The sequence below is a fragment of the Microtus oregoni genome, unplaced genomic scaffold (assembly GCF_018167655.1).
Source record: "Microtus oregoni isolate MIOR12 unplaced genomic scaffold, Mior012 000050F_003, whole genome shotgun sequence".
Classification (NCBI taxonomy): Eukaryota; Metazoa; Chordata; class Mammalia; order Rodentia; family Cricetidae; genus Microtus; species Microtus oregoni.
Window position 1 is genome coordinate 625519 of NW_024543227.1, and position 13973 is coordinate 639491.

Genomic DNA, 13973 nt, shown 5'->3' on the forward strand with positions numbered 1-13973 from the left:
CATCACTCCATTTATGGCAATAACTAAATGTGCGGTAGCTATTGTTTCACAAAACCCTAAGGTGCTGTCACTTTCTGCATGTTTATGTATCTCACCGCCTGCTTTGTAAGTTTCAAAAATGAGAGGTTTTCTGAAATATGTCCTCTTTTCATACATCACCTAGTATATGTCTCAATATACAAAATCATTAAATAAATATTTCATGTATGTTCAGATGAGTTAGAAAAGTGAGTATTTTTAAAAAGAAAACAATCATTTTTTTTCATTTACATACCTTCCAAGTTTCTATTCCCTCTCCTCAGCCCATTCCCTCTTCTTACCCGTCCCCCCAACCTTCATCTACTCCTCAGAGAAGGCAAGGCACATTGCCCAGAGGAATTTATACCTGGGGCTTTAATTTAATTCATTGGTCCATGTGTCTGCTTTTATGCCAATACCAAACTGTTTTTATCACTACAGCGCTATGGTGAAGTTTTAATTCAGGGATGGTGATGCCTCTGGAAGTTCCTTTATTGTACAGGATTGTTTTAACTATTGTAATTTTTTTTTCACATGAAGTTGAATATTGTTCTATTAGTCTGTGAGCAATTGTGTTTGGATTTTGATGGGCATTTCTTTGAATCTCTAGAATGTTTTTGGTAAGATTGCCATTTATATTATGTTGGTCCTACCTATGCAAGAGCATCCATGAGCGTGGGAGATCTTTCCATTTTCTGATATCTTCTTCAGTTTCTTTCTTTAGAGACTTAAAGTTCTTGTCATATAGGTGTTTCAGTTGCTTAGTTATAGCTACCCCAAGATAATTTATATTTGTGGCTCTTGCAAAAAGGGATGTTTCTCTGAGTTCTTTCTCTTTATTTTATCATTTCTATATAGGAGGGCTACTGATTGTTTTGTGTTGATCTTGTATCCTGCCACATTACTGAAGGTGTTTATCTGCTGTAGGAGTTCTCTGGTAGAGTTTTTGTGGTCACTTATATGTACTATCATATCATCTGCAAATAATGAAAGTTTGACTTTTCTTCCTTTCCAATTTGTATCCCTTGATCTCCTTTTGTTGTCTTATTGCTCTAGCTAGGTCAACTAATACTATATTGAAAAGATACGGAGAGAGTGGACATCCTTGTATTCTTCCTAATTTTAGTGGAATCACTTTGAGTTTCTCTCCGTGTAATTTGATGCTGGATGTTGGCTTGCTGTAAATTGTTTTTATTGTGTTTAGATAGGTTCCCTGTATCCTGATCTCTTCAATACTTGTACTACAGATGGGACTCAAACTACCTCATATTCCACATATAGCACTTGGGGCATATACCCCAAGGACACTTCAACCTACCAGAAGGTCACTAGCTATTCCATGTTCATTTCCACTCTATTCCCAATAGCCCAAAATTAGAAACAACCTAGATGTCTCACAATATAATAATGGATAAAGAAAATGCTGTACACTTATATAATAGAGTATTATTCTTATTTCAGAAAAAAAAAGACATCATGATATTTGCAGGTTAAATGATGGAACTAGAAAAAAAATTCTGAGTGAGGTAACCCAGACTCAGAAAGACAAACATGGTATGTACTCACTTCTAAGTGTATATTAGATGTAAATCAAAGGGTAACCAGGCTGCGATCCAGAGCTCCAGAGAAGCTAGGTAACAAGGAAGCCCCAAGGAGGGATGCATGGATCGCCCTGGGAAGGGGAATTAGATGAAATCCCCTGGGTAAACTGGGGGTGAGGCCGTGGTGAAGGAGAGGCAATGGGGAAGGAGAACATGAGGGAACAGGATGGTCATAGAGAATGGAGTGGGAAAGCAATGTAAGAGGGAACTTGATAGAGAGAGTCACTATGGTTTTAGGGAGAAACCTGGTGCTAGGGAAATTCCCAAGAATCCACAAGGATGATCCCAGCTAAGATTCCTAGCAGTAGTGGAAAGGGTTCCTGAACCAGCCTTCCCCTATTATCAGATTGGTGACTACCCCAACTATCATTATAGAGGCTTCTCCAGTAATTGATGGACTCAGATGGGCCTTCTGTATGTGGAGAGATAGTTGTGAAGTTTGGACTATCTGAGGGGGCCCCCAGCAGTGGGATCAGGATCTATCCTTGGTGCTCAGCCTTGTTTGTTGGTGCCCTTTCTCTGTGTTGAGATGTGATGCTATCCTTAATGCAGGAAAGAGGGACTTGGTACTGCCCCAAATTAATGTGTCCTTACCCCTCGGGAGGAGTAGAGAAGGTGTGGGCTGCTGTGGGGAGGCATGGGGAGTGTGAGCAGAGGGAGAACTGTGGTTGGAATGTAAAATGAAATTTAAAAAACAAATTGATCAATTTAAAAAACAATAGAACCCACCCCCCAAATCCTCTTAGCCAAGACTGGTGGTTCATGCCTACAATCTCAGCACTTAGCACGTGGAAAAAATAGAATGCAAGATACAATAATAAACATTATTCTTTATTTTTGTTTTATTATATTTTATTTTGTTGTGGTTTGTTGTTATATCTTAGAAGCCTGTTTTTTAAAATGAGAGACAGAAAGGAAGTGGACCTGGATGAAAGAGACTGGGTGGAGCTGGGAGGAGTAGAGAAAGGGAGTCAGGAGAAATTGTATTCAGATTATAGTGAACTTGAAAAGAATCTGTTTTCAATAAAGGGGGTGGAGAAAAGTTTTAAAAAGAGAAGATCATTGTAGGACTTCAAATTAGAGGAAACTTATTTAAGTTTCTGTGCCAAATGATAAAGTGCATATAAATATATATCTATATCTCATGCAACATGTGGAATATATCATACCTGAAAATATGGTTGCTATTTATCTGACAGTGCTGGTGAACATGGTGCATCTCACTGTGCACTTCTAATTTCTAGGTTTCATGCTGAATGTGAAGAGACAAAGAGAAGACAGATATGTATAGCTGAGTCCCAAACTGCCACATCCATACCTTCCTGAGCCCATACAAGCATGCACAGAGGCAGAACCTTTCCCTGCCCCTCTAACAACAGCCAAGGCAATGAACAGAGGCTGCTTTGTAATAAGGCATTTACTTTTGATGCTTTCCTCCCTTTAGCAGGGCAGGGTTCTGGGAAGATAGCAAAGGAGGGGAAAGAGGAGAAGGGAGAAGGGAGGGAGAAAGAGAGAGAAGGGGTGTGGAGAGGGAGACAATGGGAAGAGTCAGGCTTCCAGCTAGAGTCAATTTACCACACCAAACAGCCTGGGAACCCTTTGGGACTAAGAGGTTATCTGGGTTGTTGGTGCATATTTTGAGTGTATTCACTCTTGATTTTAGCTCCATTGTAGCCAGGCCTACATTTTCCTCTAGCTTCATGTGCAGAGATTTCCAGGGCCAGTCCTTTTCCATTAGCTGAACTCAGTTGGCCCATCTGTATACTGGGACTCTGCCTTCTAATCTTGGCTCTCAGTGCCCTTTTCAGCAGGCTATGCTTTTGTTTATGAGTAGGTTATTCTTCTACCCCGATCTGTCTGCTCACGCTAGATATGGGCCATGTTGTATCTGCTCCTGGACTCTGCCCCATGGTTCTTTTGTGAGGCCCTCCATTTGCGCTCCTTAGACTGGGGAGGGGAGTCCCTGCTAAGTCTTTAGTCTTACTAAGTGCCTGTTGTATGCCAGGTGCTGTCTTCCATGTTACCAACTCCTCTTGGCCGCACTTGTTATAGATCTGCTTGGATTAAATGCCCCTTCTCCACCGAGTTTTCTGTGGCAGGAGTGGCACCTTTCTCTTGGTGTTCTTTCTCCTCTACCTAACCTCAACAGAGCAATGTGCTGCTAATCCCCTTCTCAATTGTCTGTAACTAGGTCTCTGATGTCAACATTCAAGTCTGCATCATTTCCAGAACATGGGAGACATACCTCCTCTTGGTACCATGCAGACTTAGGCCTGTAGTGAGGCTTTCCCTTCCAAACCTTTCCTGCCCTTTCTGGAGACTAGGACAATACTCCGTGCTTTCCACTGCCCTCCACTCTGCCTCAGCCAATGGATCCTGAATAAATAGCTGCGGTGGATTTAGGAGGTTGCCGGGGCAGTGGGCCTCTGCCTGTGTTTAACAGTACCTGAACACACTTTTTAAAAAAAAAAAAATGGAGAGCTCACCATCAGATTCAGACTCCTTCCCTTCTATTGGAAAATCCTTCCTTGAAAGGAGCTGAAGTCCATCTCTGAGACCGGGAGTCATACGTAGTCAGCTAAAGAAAGCTCATGGACACCAGGCAAGGCACCCACCCCCTCAGCTATAGGAATTGTATCCAGAGTCAGATGATCAGCTCCAAGCGATATAGAAATTGAATAAAGGGTTGGATCCTCTGATTTGACTCAACAGTCCTGGTCATTACCTATGGACCTCCCCGACCTTAGACTACGGAATATGGTGGCTGAGGCCATGACTCGAGTCTTCCCAATGCTGACCACCTATCTGCAGGCTGTTCGTGGCTAGTTTCTGGAACAGAAGCATCTGACCCTGAAACTTTGGTGTTTCGCTCCTCTACCACTATGCCTTCATTCCACGTCCCCTCATTCCTCCCTGTTCTGATTGGTGTGAAAGGAAAGGCAGATGACATTAATGCCCACTATGTGACAGATACTTTCTTACATGCTAGCTACTATGTCTCATAATGCTGTGCAAGCATGTAGCATTGTTATTCACATATGATGAACATAGTAACTGAGACCTAAAGCAGTGGAGGTATAATTTTAGTTTTGCATTGCTCTGGTTATGGTAGCAAGCTTAAGAGGGCAGGTTTTAAAGCCAGATTTCATGAATTTGAATCTCAGCCCTTCCACTTCACAGCAGTGTGACTGTGAGCAAGTTACTCAACCTCTCTGAATCTCCGTGTTCTTACTTCTAAAATGGTAGTAATTATGCTAACAATTTAAGAAACATTGTGTTGACTGACTATATATAACACCAAAGGCCCAAGTTGTTAACATTGAATATCATATCAAGGATTTCTTATAACTATTATTCTGTTAATTTTTCTTGCTAGAATTTATTGAACCCCCCATTAAAGACTGGGTATGCTAGGCATTCTGCATTTAAGATGGTCCCTGACCTTAAACCAAGTGTGGTGGCTCATGTTTGTAATATCAGACTATGGGAGGATGAGGCAGAAAGATTGCACGAGTTCAAGGCATATCTGGGCTGCAGCGTGAAAGCCTGCGTCAAAATAAAAAAATGAGAGCCCGGCGATGGTGGCGCATGCCTTTAATCCCAGCACTCGGGAGGCAGAGGCAGGCGGATCTCTGTGAGTTCGAGACCAGCCTGGTCTACAGAGCTAGTTCCAGGAACAGGCTCCAAAGCCACAGAGAAACCCTGTCTCAAAAAACCCAAAATAAATAAATAAATAAATAAATAAATAAAAAATGCGTAAGGATCTTAAATCTTGTTAGTTACACAAATGCTTCCTTTTTCTTGAAGAGAAGCTCAGGACTCAGGTCTCAGAATTGCCTAGCCTGAGGTTTCCAGCTCTGAGTAGTACCATCATTTCTGCAACTGGAACCACAGCTTGGTGGGATTGTGGGAAATGCGAATAAGGCAAATTGTCTTTATTAAAGGGTTAAATAAGACAAAGTCTTTTTTTTTTTTAATAATAGAGAATCCACTTGAAAAAAATTGAAATTTCCCCCGGGCCAGCACTTCTTCAAATCAAAATGTGTGTTCCACGATGCATGGTATTCTCAGAATTTGTGCTTCACTTACCAGCTAAGCCATTTAAGTTACCCAAGTGGATAAGCATGTCAGGCCCAGCTCTGACCCCTCAGGCTAAGGCACAGGCTCCCTTTTGTGGTAGAGATAAAAACCAAACCAAAAACCAAATGGGATTCTGCTCAGTGTTCTTGACTTTGATTGGGCACGGCTATGTGCCATTCTGCGCAAGTCAAACTTCTTGCCTTGCTAAAATGGCTTTGTGATTATTTTCTTGAGACTCCAGACCTAGTTCTATTTCTTTTCTTTTCTTTCTTTCTCTTTTTGTTTTTATTTATTTGTTTGTGTGAGGGTTTGTTGTTGTAGTTGTTGTTGTTTGAGACAGGGTATCTCTGTGTAACATCCAGACTTATTTCTAAGAAGAGTAAGGCCTACATCCTTACAGTCCTGCCCAAGAAGAGTTTAAAACAGTTCATTGCTGTCAGTCTCTATTTCTTTCCAGTGAATTTATCAGTCCCTTGAATTAGAAAAGGGTATGGATTTGGAGAGGATAGTGATGGGAGTGTATGAATCCGTGTTCTGAGAGCAAGGAAGATGCAGGATCTGCCTATGAAAAGCCTTGAGATATTCTGTTCTCAAGGAACCCATGTCTGAAAGTGACACCCACTTCTGTTCCTTGCTTCATTGAGTCTGAAGGTGGTCCAAGCTCTTTGTTAAGAGCTCTCATGTGAGGAAGGAGCCTGAGCTTCTTCTGAGTTACTGTGAAAGTAGCCCTGTTGTAGACCTGGACGTCCCATTCCGTGGAGAGACTTGATAGAATCTTCCTTTGTATCTTTCTCTTGAAGCCACAACCCCCACTTTCTGAATTTCAAGGAGACTAATCCCTTGTCTTGGAGCTTGGTCCCATCCCAATATACAGGCAGTAGGATGGAGGACTCCTGGGTTTCTCCCTCTTTGTGCCAGTTCCTGTTGATCTCCACCAGGGATCTCTTCCCCGACTCTCCCAACTTTTCCAAGAATAAACCTTGGAACATGAAAGATTCCAGAAAACTAGGTGAGAAAGGCTCCCATTTAAACCTATAAGAAAGATTTAGGATGGGGAATATGGGATTTCCTTGGTGGAGTCTAGAACCTCTGGGTAAACCCAAGAGTATGAGCTTGCTGGGAGGACAAGGGATACCTTACCTCCAGGAAAAGAGGAGGCTTCGGTTCAACCTCCATTCCTGTACAGGTGACCCTGCAGTGGGAGTTGCTCAGTGCTTGCCATAGGACAAAGGATCCTTGAGAGGTACAAGCTTCTGGGCATAGCTCCTATGTTGGGGGTAGCTGCTGTAAGAATCCTATTCCTGACCTAGGAAAGGAGTTAACCTCTCCTGGTATTGGTCAGGAAAGATTCTAGGGGACCTAACTTCCCAGAACATGTAGTAAGATGATTACAATTTGAGTTAATACTCCTTAGGAGGAGACAGTGGGTCCCTGGCAGGGGGCTCTTGAGATTATAGATCACATCTGATCTGAAGCAATCTACCACAGGATGGAACAGAAGAGATAGGGGCAGTATATCAGCTATCTGAGTCACCCAAAGAGTTATGAATTTGGGCCACAGTTAACCTAAAAGGGGCAAGGAACCACTCACAAACAGACAAGTTATGTGCTGTCCTCACCTTCACATGGCAGGAAGGTATTACTATACTTGTTTGACAAAAAGAAATGGATGCAATGCATAAAAGACTTAGCATGACATCAGCAAAGCACTGTGCTCAGGGATTTGTACTTAGCCTAGTCCCACTGCTGTGCAAGATGGACCTGAAGGTATCACAGGGAGTAGATCCAACTGTATGTGGGCTTAGATGGTGTGGAAACTGGATTGGAACCCATGTTATGGCACCTGGTTGGAGCTCATGCTTGTGAGAATACTCTTTTCTTCTTGGTGGCTGTCAGGTAAGGAAGGACGTGTGGCCCACCTCCCTGTTTCCCCTTGCCCTTGAAGGCTCAAGGGTTATGAGCTCTGAGGGTTATTCTAACACCTCATCACTCACCTCTTTGCCCAGAAACTTGTCACCTCATTTGCCCTGAGGCCAAGACAGATGCAAGTTGTTGAACATTTCTGGGAAATGCTCAAGAACTGTCAGTGGCTCTGCTATGGATAAATAGAGAGGGAAGAGGCTAGTAGCAGAAATAACAGCCACATCAGGAGTTAGACATTTAAAGTCTCAGGAAGCTCTGAACATAAAGAAATCCAGACATGATCTCAAGTCAGCCTGGGGTGTTATAAAGTCGTCTAACCTGGAAGAAGAGATAAGGTGTGTGGGTAAGGCTCGAATGTAGCCAGAAGTCATTACTTTACCAACTATGGACTTCTGAGATTCAACAAAGTACCCAAAGCAATCTATCATGAAGAGGAAAAGTCAAGTGCACTAACTACATCAGCCATGGGGACCTCAAGGTAGTCAGGAAATGGGGGCAGAGGTGGGCCCTGTATGTCTAAGGTATCTAACAACACAGGCCACTCTCTTACTTAGACATTTTCTTTCTTTTTTTGTTATTTTTGACTTATGTTTTTCTTTCTTCCTTTTATTTTTTGTGATTCTTAACAAAAAATAAAACTTGGAACCAAAAACATAATTCTTGATCATAATGTAACCTGTCTTTACCATACTAAAATAGGATTCTAATATAAGTTTTAGAATTTATTTATTAGTGGGCACAGTTTTAGAAGATCATAAATGACAGTAAACTAAAAATTACTGACTTTTCTAGTTGATTTTTCTGAAAGTCATATATCTATGCTTGGGAGCAAGTGAGTCAGATGAAAAACTGGAAAGACAGGAAAGGGTTGTGTCTCAGTGAAAGATTGTGGGCTCATGCTGTCCAAGGTCCTGGGTCCAATTCTCAATATTAAGAAGTAAAAAGTAGAAGTAAGGTAGCAGAATATGGACAAAGACGAAGAAACTAAATTACAGAATTAATAAATTTTAAAGAAATAGGTTACTATAATGTAAAAAGTAAGTAAGGTCTAAGGTTGGAATAAAATTCAGATCATTATTTGACTAAGGACCTATTGTTTCCTCTGGATTTGCTGAAAAGGGTCTATAATATATAATGCTAACAAAAGCTGTGAGGGAACTGAGGCAAGAGGATCATGAGTTCTGGGCCAGCCTATTATATGGTGACAAATGATCCTGTCACAAAACAGAAGAAAGTATCCAAAGTCAAACAACAAGCATATGTTGTTTTTATATTCTGAACCCATCAGGGGCTATCACAATGATGAACCTTGGGATGATCTTCTATACAGAAAAATTACTCAAAAGTTCATTATTCATTGACTCATGAATATTTCAGACCAAGAAGGCTTTAATGTCACCAAATGCAAAGGTATATCCCAGTCTAGAGTATCATATAAATGTCATCATGTGAGTAGAAAAGCTTTTAGATTTTAGTCTTAACAATCCCCAATTTCTGAGTCACAGATGGTCATTTTACAATCTCTTCTTATCTTTCACATTATTGCTTACATCCTGTGAAAACAATAACTACTTTTAAAAAACTTGGCAATATCTCAAACCATTTTAGAATAAGGACAATGTATTGTTGCCATATGTGATCTTGTAAACAATCTTAATTGGGTTAAGAATGTAGCCTCAAACAAATTTTTTTCCTTTTTTACCGATTTTATTGAGCTATACATTTTTTCCACTCCCCTCCCTTTCTCTTTCCTCATGTTCAACCCTATTCTGCTCCCAATTTACTCAGGAAATCTTGTCTTTTACTACTACCCATGTAGATTAGATCTATGTAAGTCTCTCTTTGGGTCCTCATTGTTGTCTAGGTTCTCTGGGATTGTGATTTGTAGGTTGGTTTTCTTTGCTTTATGTTTAAAAACCACTTATGAGTGAGTACATATGATAATTGTCTTTCTGGATCTGTGTTGCCCCACTCAATATGATGTCTCTAGATCCGTCCATTTGCCCACAAATTTCAAGGTGTCATTATTTTTCTCTGCTGTGTAGTACTCCATTGTTTAAATGTACCACATTTTCCTTATCCATTCTTTGTTTGAGGGGCATTCAGGTTGTTCCCAGGTTCTGGCTATGACAAAAAAATACTGCTATGAACATAGTTGAGCACATGTCCTCATGGCACGATTGAGCATCCTTTGGATATATACCCAAAAATGGTATTGCTGGGTCTTGAGGAAAGTTGTTTCCTAATTTTCTGAGAAATTTCCATACTGATATTCAAAGGAGCTGTACCAGCTTGCACTTCCACCAGCAATGCAGGAATGTTCCCTTTATCCTACAATCTCTCCAGCATAAGTTGTCGTCAAATATGGTGTGGGATTCCCCTCTGTAGGCTATGAATATCATTGGTTAATAAAGAAGTTGTTTTGGGCCTGTGATAGATTAGAGAACAGGTAGGCAGGGAAAACTAAACTGAATGCTGGGGAAAAGGAGGCTGAGTAAGAGAGAAGCCATGGAGCCGCCACCAGGGAAAGGCATGCTGAAACTTTTTCAGTAAGCCAGAGCCACATGGCAACACAGAATACTAGAAATGGTTTAAATTAAGATATAGGAGTTAACCGATAAGAAGCCAGAGCTACTGGGCCAAGCAGTGATTTAATTAATACAGTTTCTATGTGCTTATTTTGGTTCTGCTTGGCCGGGACAAAGAAGCAGCCTCATACATCTTTACATGGCTTGTTTTTCTTATTCTATTACTTTTTCTACACGTTTAATATTTATTTCTGTCCATTTGCATGCAAAATTCAAGAAGCCCTTGTTTTTTACTGCTGAGTAGTACTCTAATATGTATATATTCTATACTTTCTTCATCCATTCTTCCATTGAAGGACATCTAGGTTGTTTCCAGGTTCTGGCTATTACAAACAATGCTGCTATGAACATAGTTGAGCATATACTTTTGTTGTTTGATAGGGTATGTCTTGGGTATATTCCCAAGAGTGGTATTGCTGGGTCCAGGAATTTGATCCTGAATTTTCTGAGAAACCGCCACACTGCTTTCCAAAGTGATTGCACAAGTTTGCATTCCCACCAGCAATGGATGAGTGTACCCCTTTCTCCACAACCTCTCCAGCAAAGGCTATCATTGGTGTTTTTGATTTTAGCCATTCTGACAGGTGTAAGATGATATCTTAAAGTTGTCTTGATTTGCATTTAGCTGATCGTTAAGGAAGTTGAACATGACCTTAAGGGTCTTTTGGCCATTTGAAATTCCGCTCTCGAGAATTCTCTCTTCAGCTCAGTGTTCCATTTTATAATTGGGTTTATTAGCATTTTACAGTCTAGTTTCTTGAGTTCTTTATATATTTTGGAGATTAGATCTTTTGAGTTTTGGGGCTAAGAGACAGAATATTAATTTATTTTAAATGGGAAACTGCGTATGCAAGAGGCAATGACCAGACCCTGGATGAAAATAGCGCTGTGATCGGTCATTCTTTCACCGCACAGATTGAGTGAACAAAACACTTCTTCGCATCATCTTCAAGATTGAAGGACAAACCAATTTGCCTTTGAATACATCTAATATGCCCGCTAGTCCATGGCACTCCATGCCAGGCTTCCAGCTGCCTGGGATCCTACTTCATCTTCTCAAGAAATTCCCAAAGTCTTGGGTGCTTTAAAAGATATCTCCAACACAAAGCTTTCTCACTTTAATCTCTGGAGAACACAAATGTCTGACTCTGTTGATTTAACAAGTTGCAAACAAGCAGCCTCTATTTGTTCTTCCATGGGTAGCCCCTCTGTCCCTTCACCTAAGCCTTGGATGGTTCTGTTATCAGTAGCCTTGAAGCCTCAATAATGGGATGTTGTTGCCTCTCTTCCAAAAGAACGAAATGTCCCTCTGAATGGAGACATTCCACTCTCTCCCTGGTGAAGAGTTGGTTCAGTTGGGTCAGCCAACCAGAAGACCAAAGGATCCCTTCTCCAAAATGGGGCTCCTTCCACTTAAGCCACACTAGAAAGAGAAAGGGGCCATACTGATTCATCTTCCAGGAGGTAATCTGCTTTCCCTTACCATACCCCTGCCCCTCCAGCAGTCTCCCACAGAGCTGCAGTCTCTCACCCTCTTGACTCTGGCCACTTTACTTCTCTTTTCTAGGTGTTTTTTTTTTATGCACTGAAATATTTTGCCTGCATTGATGTCTGTGTACCATGCAGGTGCCTGCTATCCAAGCAGACTAGAAAAGACATCTGATACCCTGGAATTGGAATGGTTGTGAGCACCCTGCTGGATGCTGGGAAACTCACCCAAGTTCTCTGCAGAAACAAGGGCTGTAAAGGCATCAGGGTTTCTCTCTTAAACTCTAAGGACATCGTCATCCAACAACTAGAGAGAACGCTCAGTGATTAAGAGCACTTTATCTTTTTTCTCTTTTTTATTGTTTTTATTGACCTCTACATTTTCTCTGTTCCCGTGTATTCTTCCTCCTCTCTCCCCTTCTATCCTGTGCTTTGACCCGCATGCTCCCAGTTTTTTTTTTAAAGATCTTATCTTTTTCACCTTCCTATGAAGGTTTATGTATGTCTCTCTTAGGGTCCTCTTTTTTTCTCTAGGTTCTCTGGGATTGTGAGTTGTAGACTGGTTTTTCTTTCCTTTATGTCTAAAACCCATTTATGAATGTGTACATACTATATTTCTCTTTCTGGATCTGGGTTACCTCACTCACTATGGTTTCTTTCTAGATCCATCCATTTGTCTGCAAATTTCAAGATGTCATTCTTTTTAACACCTAAATAGTACTCCATTTTTAAAATGTACCACATTCTCGTTTTCCATTCTTTGGTAGAGGAGCATCTAGGTTGTTTCCAGGTTCTGGCTATGACAAATAATGCTGCTGTGAACATAATAGAGCACATGTCCTTGTGGTATGATTGAGCATCCTTTGGGTATATACCCAAAAGTGATATTGTTGTGTCTTGAGGTAAATTGCTTACTAATTTTCTGAGAAATCCCCATATTGATTTTCAAAGCTGCTGTAGAAGGTGTGCACTCCCACCAGCAATGGAGGACCATTCCCCTTACCCCACATCCTCTCCAGCATAAAATGTCATCACTGTTTTTGATCTTGGCCCTTCAGACATGTATAAGAAGGAATCTCAGAGTTGGTTTTATTAGCCTTTTTCTGATGAGCCCTTGATCTTCCAGAAGACCCTTGGTCAGTTCTCAGCATCCAAATATAGGATCATAAACATCTGTTAAATGCAGTTTCTGGGAATCAAACACTCCCTTCTCTCCTCTTCCAGCACCATCCACCCAAGGGCTGTACATGTGTGCATGCAGGCAAAATACCCATACACATAGAAGAGCATAAATAAATCTAAACTGTTATTGTCATCAAATATTCATTTAGTATTTTAAAATCACATTATTAATGAGACCCAGAACCTCAAGAGGATGTGCTCATTTTTCTGGAATCAATATAGATTATTAAAATAATTGTTTATGGTTTTGTTTCTTGAGGCAGGCTTTCTCTGAGGAATAGCCTTGTCTGTCCTGGAACTCACTTCGTAGACCAGGCTGGCTTAAAACTCATACAGATCTTCCTACCTCTGCCTCCTCAGTGCTGGGATTAGAGGCGATCGCCAGGGCAGATGTCAATATGTCTTAAAATATATAATAAAGATGAGATGAACTATTTGTTTCTTTGGGGTGTTTCTCCTCATAGTATAAAAACGTTTGGTTATTTTTTAAAAAATCTATAATTGTCTGACACAGAAAAGTTAAGGAAGTCTGGTAATTTAGTAATGGGATCTGAGTATCAGTAATGAGGTCAATCTCTCTTCTCTTCTTAGTTCTTAAGTCTCTTTATGAATGTGTGTGGGTTTAATTTCTCTCATTTATATTCCCCACAAATACACACACATGTCACTCTTTTCTTTTGGGTTACTATCCCCGTTAAAGAACACAGTTGTAAACCTTTTATTCTTATGCATTTTCACATGTAAGTAAATCCCTTGTAGTGTTTGTGTTCAGAGATTGCGCACTGATCAAACAGTGGTGATGCTACCAATCAGCTGGCTGGATGCCATTTGCTTCACCTGCATAGAAATCCCTGTGGGTAGATGGGAAGGCCTTCAAGTTCTGATAGATGTCAGATTTTCCTTCCCACTGCACTTGACAGCTGCCAGCCATGACTGTATGCACATTAGTATGGAAACAGGGTCCCTCGGCCCTTTAAGTAGTACGGAACTTTTGGTCCTAGAACGTTCACATTGCCCAGTTCTTTGTTCCAACTTGCACCACAGCTTCAGGGCAGTCCAAGTACCATGGCTCCTCCATCCCTAATAGTAACCA